This window comes from Haemaphysalis longicornis, unplaced genomic scaffold, assembly GCF_048455015.1.
Source record: "Haemaphysalis longicornis isolate Haplotype H1 unplaced genomic scaffold, Haemaphysalis longicornis Haplotype H1 scaffold_14, whole genome shotgun sequence".
Classification (NCBI taxonomy): Eukaryota; Metazoa; Arthropoda; class Arachnida; order Ixodida; family Ixodidae; genus Haemaphysalis; species Haemaphysalis longicornis.
Genome location: NW_027526245.1, coordinates 40,342,392 through 40,353,653, shown reverse-complemented (window position 1 = coordinate 40,353,653; position 11,262 = coordinate 40,342,392). Strand labels below are relative to the sequence as shown.

Here is an 11,262-nt window from a genome sequence, read left to right as displayed (position 1 = left end):
CGTAGGCCGCCCGCTGGTCTTCCTTGTGCGCCTCCGCCAGGGCTCTCGCCCTCGCGAGTCTTCTCTCTTCGTTTCGTTCCGGATGCACGTTCCGCGGGAGCGGCGGCACCCTCAGTGATCTTGCTAGCTCTGCGGGCAGGTCCTCGCGATCTTCCCCGGTCGTCGTTGGACTCGCCCCGACGCTCTGCAGTATCATTCTTCCCGTCGCGGTCGTTCCGAGGCGGGCAATCTGCGCCGCCCGTTGGGCCTCCCCGATTTCCTCCAGGGAGTTATGTATGCCCAACTTTGCCAGGGCCGCGTTACTGGTACATTGCAGCAGTCCCAGCGCCGCCTTGTAGGAGCTCCTGATCGCCGCATTGATCTTGTCTCTTTCGTGTCTCCGCCACGCGTGGAAGGCTCCTACGTACGCGACGTGGCTCAGCACAAACGACTGCAGGAGGCGTAGGAGGTTTGCCTCCCGCATGCCGCTGTGCTTCGTGGATACCTGTTTGACGAGACGGGTGGCCACCCCAATCTTCGTCAGGAGCCGTTCCAGGGCCGTGTGATTGTCGCCCCCAGAGTCTAGGTGCATACCCAAGACTCTGAGGCCCTTAACGTGCGGGACTTCTGTACCGTCTGTTGTTCGAAGCACGATTTTCTCGGCCTCCCCTCCGACGGATTTTCTCCAGTATCCGGTCGGTGGCAGGATCAGGAGCTCGGACTTTTGTGGCGAGCAGCGCAGTCCCGTGCCCCGGAGGCAGTCTTCGACCGTGGCGATTGCCTCTTGTAACGAGTCCTCCATGTGCCCGACGGTTCCCCCCGTCGTCCATTTCGTGATGTCGTCCGCATATATCGTGTGACGGATCTGCTGCATTTGCGACAGTCTCTCCGCCACGGGGATCATCACTGCGTTGAACAGGAACGGGGAGATTACCGCTCCTTGCGGGGTTCCGACGCTGCCCAGCTTGCGTTCGTCTAGGGTCAGGTGCCCGATCTGCAGGTTAGCCGTCCGGCCCGACAGAAAGGCTCTGATGTAATCGTACGAGCGCTTTCCCAGCCCGAGTTTCTCGATCTGTTGCAGTATCGCCGAGTGCTTCACATTGTCGAAGGCACTCTTTAGATCCAAGCCCAGGACCGCCCTCGCATCGGTCTTGTGGGGGGTCTCGAGCAGATCGTGTTGGAGGAGCAGCATCGCGTCTTGCGTGCTCAGCCGGGCCCGGAAGCCCAGCATGGACGGTGGGTACGCGCCGCTTCTCTCCATGTGCGGTTGCCATCTGTTGTTCAACACGTGCTCCAGTACTTTCCCCACGCACGACGTTAGGGAGATCGGGCGTAGGTTCTCGAGTCCCAGAGCTTTGTTGGGCTTGGGTATAAGTATCGTTTTGGCGTGCTTCCATTGTTTGGGTAGCTCGCCTCTCCGCCAGCACTCGTTATAGTAGCCGGTCAGGGCCGTGATGGCTCCGTCACTCAAGTTTCTCAGGGCTTTGTTGCCGATCCCGTCGGGGCCGGCGGCCGACCTGCAGTTCAGCTCCTGTACCGCTCGGCGTACTTCCCACTCTTCTATGTCGGCGTCGAGCGCGGGGTTGTCGGGTCCGCCGTACTCGGGGTGCCGTGCTTGCTCGCCTTCGGGTAGGTATTGGTCGTTGAGGCGTTTCTTTACCTCATCCTCCCCGTGATTCTTGATGGCCACGTGCAGGATCTGCGCGAGTCTGTGCTGCTGGTAAGACTTGCTCGCCGTTTCGTCCCGCAGGCGCCGAAGCAGTTTCCACGTCTTGCCCGCGTGCAGCTGGCCGTCCGCTTCGTTACACACGGCGTGCCACTGCTGCTCGCAAAGCTTCCGGCTGTGGCGCTCGATTTCCCTGCCCAGCTGCGCGATTTTCTTTCGTAGCGCCCTGCTGTGCCTTCTCTGTTTCCACCTGCGCTGCAGAGATTGCCTCGCCTCCATCAGATGCGCGAGTCGGGAGTCCATGTTGGGTATCGACTCGTCGATCTCGATCTCGGTGCTCACACGCTCGACCGCGCTCGCTAGCCCTTCGGTCCACTTTCCTATGTCATCGATGACCGCCGGAGTTTCCTGCCGCCGGAAAGCCTCCCAGTCGGTGACCTTGTGCTTTCGCTTCGGTTCTTCACCCGCGTTGACCCGCAGGGGGATCTCCACTTCTATGATCTGGTGGTCGCTTCCCAGGTTCAACCCCGTGTTTCTCCAGCGGACGTCCCTCGCCTCCGGGAGATAGACGAAGGCGAGGTCCGGCGTGGTGTCCCTGGCCGTAGAGGTGCCGATTCGCGACGGCTGCTGCGGGTCCGAGATCAGCTCGAATTCCGCCGCCTCTGCCTCTTCGAGCAGGTTCCGTCCCTTGGCTGTCGTGCGGGGGTAGCCCAGCTCCTTGTGTGCCGAATTGAAGTCGCCCGCGACCAGCGCCAGCTTGCTTCCGATCTTCTTACGCGTCTTTTGAAAGAGGCTTCGGAACCTCTGGTTTCGGTGTTGTGGGTTACTGTAAGCGTTCACCAGGAAGATGGATTCTTGTTTCCTCCTGCCGATCACCACTTCGGTCGCACACAGCTCCAGCGCCGTGTCGCAGTCCAGGAACTTGTCCAGCTCGACGAGGGTTATGCCCCTGCGAACGAAGGTGCACACCCCCTGAGCCGCTCCCTTGGTGCTGCTCCGGGCGCTGGGTGGCACGGCTTGCACGTTGTAGCCCTGCAACTTCGGAGTTTGTTCCATATGCGTTTCCTGAATCATGATAACGTCCGGTGGCGTTGCCATTGAACGGATGTGTTGTTGCAGTACCGCTTTCCGACACCGGAAACCGTTGGCGTTCCAGTGCCAGATCTTCAACTTGGTGTTATTCTTGTCCATGATCGTTGACCATAGATCTCGTTGATCTGCGGTTGCCTTGGCTGAAAGCCCTTAGTTCCTCTCTCAGGAACTGGACAATGAAATCCTTCATTTCCTCGAATCGCGTTTCCATGCGCTCTTCGAATCTCGCAAATTCCTCTTTCATCTCCTGCTCCAGCCTGCCGATGCGGGCCTTGGTTGTGGCGCCCAGCCTATCGACCCGGTTGGACAGCTCCTCTATTCTCTGATCTTGCTTGTTTAGTCGCTTCTCGATCTTGCGGAATCTCGCACCGCAGTTCAGTTCACCTTGCGAGGCCGGTGCGGTAACCGACACCACCGATGCCGTTTCCTCCTCGCCTCCTTCGTTCATGGTCTCCTCTTCTCCATTCTCGGGTTCCACCTCGGAGATTTTCCTCGCCTTCATCTGGCGGCTCGCGTCCTCCTCTCCTTGGGTCGCGCTCGTCGCAGCCACCGCCGCTGGCGTCAGCGTGGCCGGTCTTGGCGTCGATCCAAGTCGCCATTCCTCCGGCCTCTGCTGCGTGCTGAGTCTTGCGATCAGCTTCTGCTGTTGTTCGATCGTTGCTTGCAGCTGCCTTATCGTGCTCTCCAGCAGCTCCATTCTCGTTTCCGCGGGCGTCTTGCTCGCTTTCCTGGCCGGCGTCGCCGAGCGTTTCCGCCCCTTGGCAACCTCGGACCAGGCCACTTTGTTGTCACGTGATGAGCTGCGCGCGCCTTCGCGCCGCCCCTTCCGGCTTCCCGAGCGCCCGCGACTGGCGGAACGCTCTTCCCTCGAAGAGGAGCGGCCGCGACTCGCGGAACGCCCCCTTTCCTTCTCTTCGGGGAATTGTTTTCGCGTCGGTAGTTCCGGGAGTTCGTCTTTCCTGGAGAACCTGACTTTACCCTCGTTCGCCGCCGGCTTCCTCGCCGCCATCTTGCGCTCGTGCTCCTTCTTCCTGACTTGGTAGGGGGTCTTGAATTTGTTGGGGCAGTTTCCCGTGCCCGTGGGATGCGGGCCTCCGCACAGTTTGCATCGGGGTTTGCACTCCTGCTCGTGCTCTGCACCCGGGTTCGCCTTGCCGCACGCAAAGCATACCGCCACGTACGGTCTCGGGCATACGTCTTTCCGGTGCCCCAACTGACCGCACGTTTTACAGACCTCTTTGTGCTGGCGGTAAATCCTGCACTTGATCATTGCACCGCAATACTTCACGTAAGGCGGGACTTTGTCCCCCTTGAACAGTACGATCACCGAGAATGAATTCCCAATTCGGTGCGCTTCGAGCGCCGTGCCGTTGTATATGTTGACGATTTTCGTCCGGAACATCTCCGGCGATTCGCTCAGCGGAATGCCGCCGATCACTCCTTTCACAGTATTTTCGGGTGCCGCGGCGTACGCGAACACTTCGTAGTCCTGATCTCCGATTCGGAGACTGCGGATGGCCGCGTAGCGACTCACCCGATCCCCGCTCGGGGTGCTGATCACGATAATATTCTGGGCCACGTTAGGGCAAATCGTGTCCTCGTGCATCACCTCGGGACCGATTCCCGCCGCATTTGCGATCGCCTGTGCCATTACCGGCATCATCGTTTTGCCCACGATCAGACCCCCGCGAGGTCTAACCACAACGGTGCATTCGCCACGTGGCACGCTCGGCATGCGCGCTGCCCGAGCAAACTGTGCGTTAACTTTCTTAATCACTTGTGCCCGAGTTGGCTGGGTTGCCTTCTTACCGGGCTTGGTCGTCGGCGCTTGCTGCGGAGCGCCGGCGATGGTCGTACGCTTCTTGCCGCGCTGGGTAGCCACCACCCAGCCGGCGACGCTCTCTGAAGTCTCGTCGAACGAGGTTCCGGGGACGGAAATTGCCATCCGGCCCGAGCTGCGGTCCAAAACGGGCTGCGGGTCTTGAGCCGGCGTAGTGTCCATGTCGGGAAGGTCTGTCGACGACATTCCACCCGAGGCCGAGCCGCCGCCGCGGTCCGGCGTGGCCGATGTCGACGCTAAGCCTAGCGGGCCGGTTAGGCCTAGCTGGCTCGCCACGTTGACGGGCACTTAAATTGTCAAAAGTCCGTAAAAATCGACCGGACTCACCAAAATTTGGTATTGCCGTGTTCCGGACGTCAAGCTGGAACTGCCTGTAACGTTTTTGGAAATCTTCATTGACGGAGCCGATGCGAAGCACGAACGCACGTTGGCGTAGCACGCGCCCTCCTCTCTGGGTTGGCGGCAACGCAGGACGGGGGCCGGCGTTGCAGTAAAAGGCGTCTGGTGCACTCTAGGTAACGCGAGATTAGATATTTTACTCGGTGGTAAAGCTGATGTGCGCCAGCGAAGTCTAAAAAACAATCTCGCAGTCACCGCTCCGGTCGATTTAAACAGTCAGGCTGACTAATTTCGACGCGACGACACGCACGCCGCAGGGCGTTAACACAGCAGGAGGCGTGGTGCCGAGGCAAATTGGCGCGCATTGAACTACGCTTGCCAGCAGCCTTCCGTTACGGCCTGAAAAAGTTATCCTCTCCGATGTTCATGGAACAAAATTCTTCCGTTCGAGAATGGCGATCCAGTGCAGCCTGGTCTCAGTGCCGCGGTAACCGTGCGGAAAGCGGTGCATTGCAAAGGCCGCACACATGAACAGTTTTGTAAAGTTGCGGCCTCTGAGGCTCGCATGGCGGTTCGTCCCACACCTTAAGGTCCCGAACCCAATTGGTACGTCCGACTACTGCGCAGGTTTTCCCCAGTGTCTTCCACATTTTCTGACTGCACACTTCGTTGCAGCCCCCCGCAGGGGGCATCTGCTAAAGCAGATGTTTGCGTGTACTGTGCGACACCACGGACCCCGAGCACCCACGTTTAGCCGTGCGTGGCAGCGCCGTGACCGGGGAAAAGAGGGTCCTGGTGGTTGAGCCGACGCCGAGTGCTTGGACCTTTAAGGCCCCTTGGCGGAGGCAACACACCACTTTGGCCTCCGCTTCCCGTAGACGGCACCTCCGGTCTGACCCGCCCGGGGGGAATCGGCAGTCGCCTTTTCCTGTCCTTCCCTTCACCTTTCGCTTTCCTGTCTCCTTTCTAACAACTTTCCTGTCGTCTCATTCTTTCTCAGTTTCCCTTTTTCCTGGCGGCTAGGGTTAACCTTGTGTGGCGGACGACCCTGAGTTCAGCCATATTAGGTTATAGTCGTGGTGTACAGCTGGCGTGGGCAGGACTTGCTCGCGAGTTCCTGTCCCGTCCCCTTGTTGGGCTCTATGGTGGGCGGCTGGCACCATGGCCGAACAGATTTTTCATTTTATGGCTTCTTTTTTTCGCACAACTGATCCCTCTCGTAAAAGAGGGGGCACCGACGTAACTGCTAAGTTTTTCACGAAGAACGTTACGAACTTCCCACGCTTCCACGTGGTTCACAGCAACGATGAAGAGAAAACTGCCCGACTTGTCTCACCATTTCTTGTCGCAAAAACCCTAACTGCCACCATTGGCGAAGGCTACAAAGTAAAAAAACTAGCTAATGGAGACCTCCTACTCGAACTGCTCTACAAACACCAGTGTGACAAACTGCCAGGACTAACATCTTTTGGTGAGATCCCTATAACTATAAGCGAACACAGGTCATTCAACACGGTCCGCGGAGTCATATCCGATGACGACCTAAAGTACGTGTCTGAGGAGGAACTTCTCGAAGGTCTGAAAGAACAGAACGTCACAAATGTGTATAGAATCAAAATCAGAAGAGAAAACAAAGAAATCCAGACTAAACACATGGTCCTTACCTTCGCATCCAGCATACTTCCAGAATCCGTAGAGGTAGGATACACAAAAATGAAACTGAGACCGTATATTCCAAATCCTCGCCGATGCTACAAGTGCCAACGATACGGTCACGGCTCGCTAAGCTGCCGGGGCCAAGACACCTGCGCCAAATGTGCCTCCAATGAACACCTTACTGAGAACTGTGAATCCGAACAACAACTGTGTGTGAACTGCAAGGGCAACCACGCAGCATACTCTCGTGTTTGCCCAGCGTGGAAAAAAGAAAAAGAGATCATCACGCTGAAAGTGACTGAAAACCTTACATTTCGTGAAGCACGGAGGCGACTGACACCAGCGCATACCCGATCCTACTCCGTTGTGGGGCAACAGGGCGCGGCATCACAGCTGTCTTCGGCGCCTGCTGAAGCCACACAGAGTGAGGCTGAAGCAAGGCCCCCCGCGCCCCCGGTGGAAGCAGCTAGTGCTGCTCCACCACCCCCAAAGCGGGCTGCACGGACCCCTGGTTTGGCAGTCCCGAAGACCTCTGCCCACACGGCTAGGTCCAACACTTCAACACCCGTACATTCTGCACGAACCTCCAGCGTCTCGGAGGAGACAATGGACACAACTGAGGGAGGTTCTCGGCCGTCTACTTCGGTGGTGCGGCGGAACTCCCTTGAAAATGGAAAGAAAGGCAAAAACCGTATCACGGGACCGAAAACGTAGTTTTCACCTGATACAAAAATAACATGGCATTCCTAGTCCACTGGAATTGTAGAGGACTTTTAAATAATTTAAATGACGTGAAAGAAATATTCGCGACTCATTCACCTGCAGTCTTGTGCGTTCAAGAAACAAACTTGGGTCCTAAACATAAGAACATACTGAAAGGATACCAGGTCTTTCGTTGTGACCGAGAGCAGGCGAATAGGCTCTCTGGTGGTGTCGCCATAATTGTGCAAAATGGTATTGCAGCTAAAGAACATAAACTGAAAACTAGGCTAGAAGCAGTAGCTGCCACCATGCTTGTATTCAAAACAATCACAGTCTGCTGTGTGTACTTGGAACCACAACTCACGGTAACACTGCTTGATTTAGAAGACCTAGTAAATCAGTTACCAGAACCGTTCCTAATAGTAGGTGATTTTAATGCCCACTCATCCTTTTGGGGAAGTGAAAAAACTGATGTAAGAGGCCAGATTTTAGAAGATTTGATTTTGACCAATAATGTCTGCTTACTGAATACTGGTAAGCCTACATACTGCTCCCCAAGCTCAGGAAAGATGAGCTGCTTAGATTTATCCTTTAGTTCACCATCTGTTTTTAGCGATTTTAAATGGGATATCATAAACAACCCATATGGGAGCGATCATCTACCTGTACTCATTAGCGTAACATCTTCACCAACTATTATCCCGACGAAACCACGCAGGTGGAAACTTCAGTTTGCCGACTGGGGACTTTTTGCTTCGGAAGCAAATTTAGACCAAGTTTTTTCAGACACTCTTAGTATTGACGAATTGAATGAAGTGTTTACATCCCGCATTGTTAATGCTGCACGCATAGCTATCCCACAGTCCACGGGAGTGGTGAGGCAGAACCACAAAGTATGGTGGACTCAAGAATGTAAGGAGGCAAAAAAGCAGCAAAGCATGGGGAGTCTTTAGAAGGTACCCAACCCAAGAAAATTTAATAAATTTTAAAAAGGTAAGAGCTAAAGCAAGGTACATTCGCCGAAAAGCTGAGAGAGCCTCATGGCAAAATTATGTCTCGTCCATAAACAGCTCCGTAACATCAAAGAAGGTATGGGAGCAAATTCATAAGCTAAACGGGACGTACTCCCCCTACACACTTCCCCTTTTAAAGGAGCCATGAAGAGAAAACACAAGTTTGGTTCATTCGAAAGATTGCCTCGTTAGAACCATAACGACACCACTTATAACGCAAACTTCGCTCAAATAAGCTACATAATTAGGAAAAACGGGAATGGTCATGCGACCCACCAGCTCATTTCCCGCAACAGAACCTATGCCGTCACATGGGCTAAGCTCTGCGATTGGCGGAGGCCGGCAAAAGCAAACGCATGTTAGGCAGGGCTTACAGCTTGCATAGCGAGCTAAATGCCCGTGAAACATACTGCACATTCTTTTTATGACAAAGAACGGTGGAGTAAACGGTTGAAGGTCCGAACGAACTCGCAAGCGTGTGCGCCAATGCGTACGAAACTAGCGCGCCGGCCGAGCTCGACATCTCGCCGTCGCGCAGACGAATTTTCGGGTTCGAGGCTCTTCGGGGCCAACGAACCGTTCCAGCACGCACAGCCGCGACCTTGCTTCGTATCGTAATCCCTTCACAGGAGGTTGGCCGTCATATCGCCAACCAGCAAAGGTAAAAATAGAAACGAGGGGAGTAAGGAATAGCAAGAAGCGACGAGATAGTGCCAGTCGTCGCGTAAGTTTCGAATGGTGTTGGTTTGCTGCTGTCGTTACGAGCTCGTTTCCAGTTTACAACCACTGAAAACTTCAGTTTGTTCAGTTACGGCAGGGACCCTTACGTTAGCTCACTCCTGGAACATGCTGGCGCTCGTTGCCGACTTCGTCAAATCGCTCTGACCTTGGGGAAAAAAATGCCGTAAACACCGCGCATTGACGCTCGTATCTTTCTGGTCGAAGCAGAGAGCTCGCGCGAACGGCTTTCCATACACGACACCGGCCAACCCAAGCAGCAGAAATTGCCAAGCCCAAGCATGGCAAAACATCAGTGGCCAATGTGTCCGAGCTTGGCAATACCTCGGCCGCCAATATTGGCTGGTGTTTGGGAAAGGTGACAAGCCAACAATTGGCCAAGCCTTGGAAGGCCAATATTGGACAGCGCTTGGCAAAGTACCTTGCCATGATAATGCCAATTGGTGGACCGCACGCTATTTTCATGCACATTTTTGGCTTTGTGGCCAGTCCTTATGACCAATGCTTATTTTACGAGTTGCCTCGCGGCCCGATTTCTGCTTTATACATGCCAGTATACAGGAAATTATTAAACGGGTGCGCATTATTTATTTAATGCGCACTCGTTAAATAATTTCCTGTACAATGGCATGTATAAAACAGAAATGGGACCGTGAGGCACAATAAGCAAACTGCATCAACTTTGCGAACCAATTATACATACGTGACTTGCCAAAAACAATGGAGCAACACAACACACCGGGTCTCTCTGTGTAGCTTTTTTATTATTCTCATCAAATATACGAGAAACCTCGCTTAACAGTGGCAAGAATACGAACACAAACATGAAAGCAAACACAAATAACAGTCGAGAAAAAATTTTAAAAAGCGCTGCTCATGAAGCGCGAACCGATTATCATTCGTTTAACTGCTTGAGATGCCTACAAAACAGAAGCATTCAGGTAAATGAAAACAGGACCCTCATTCCCGGTAATTCGCCGACCTGCCAAGACCACAATATGTTTTTGAACAGCACTATTGTAGAATAGCCCAGCTTGGAAAGCTTGTCACTGCTGCATCCGCCACTTGTCCACGGGAAACACCTGTGCGTCGTAGCGCCTGTAATAAGTAAAAAAAAATAGTTCACTATAATGCTAAATTCACGCTGCTTACTAAATACAGCACCTATACAAGCCTTACCACATATCCGTGTGAAAATATTCAGCCTAAAGTTCTAGCTTGTTAACACTCGCATGAAACATAAAACGTACTGCACTATTCATTTTTCAATACTGCGTTTTACGGTAGCAGTTACTTGGCTCGTTCTTGAGAAAACAGTCCGGAATTTCACCGAAAATGGGCTTCACTCTTATTGCAGTAGCGCAAAGTAATATAAAAAGTCCAATAGACAAAGCGACACGCCAGCGGTTCCGTGAAATTTTGTTGTGCCTTCGCTCACTTCTGCCCCGTCAGACGCGGAATTCAGACGCGAACGGAACCGACGGAGAATACCAGCGGTAGTGTAATTACTTAGTCGCTCGACAATACCTTTACGTTGCTCAAGAAAATAATGAAACGAAAGCTTCATTATTAGGTAGAGTTTAATTAAGCCAGCGTAATACATCCGCAACTCTTATACTGCACACGAGTCTTGCTTCAACGCATGCTGAAAGTCGTGAACCTGCAGTGGGAGCACGGCTGCTTATTCGGAAAACACAAAGCCGGAAAAAGGATAGCTAGAACTGGCGTCACACAATTGGAAGCACATGTATGTGACCACTTTTTTCTTCGCAAGAACCAACAACACTAAGCAGCACTCGCGAGCGCCAGTTAAAAACGACAGCTGAAGTTTTGGCGGGAACGAGCACGAGCACTCCCGCACCGCGAAAAAATGAAATGGTGACTTACGTTTTCAGCGGCGGCCGTAGCAGGCAAACGATGTTATTACACCAGTAAGGTATACTTCACACAGCCACAGACACCAAAACGCACCTCACAGACACGTACAGGAGTACTACCGCAGTTTCAATGCCGCAAAAGAGACGGAGCCGTCGGGGCAACGCGCCCGTGCACCGGCCCCGCCGCGGGTTCAAAGAACGCGCAAAGGCACAACGCTGAAGTAGTTCGACGTTCACCGTTCCGTTAGGACACACAAATGACCAATTCCTACTGAACGTTTAACACTCTCTCTCACGCTGTTTTGAACAAGCTGCACTTTAGTTTAAGTACGCTTTGTTTCGTGGCACGGTGCTGTGGCT

General features: G+C 53.7%; 1 long non-coding RNA gene across 1 annotated transcript; it reads right to left on the bottom strand.

The window, feature by feature from the left end:
* Positions 1-9,768: 9,768 nt before the first annotated feature.
* LOC144165262 (uncharacterized) lies at positions 9,769-11,037 on the bottom strand. The gene is made up of 2 exons (XR_013321426.1): positions 10,913-11,037; positions 9,769-10,123 (listed from the first exon to the last, which is right to left on the bottom strand). It is a non-coding gene; the product is annotated as an uncharacterized LOC144165262 (long non-coding RNA).
* Between the last annotated feature and the right edge of the window lie 225 nt (positions 11,038-11,262).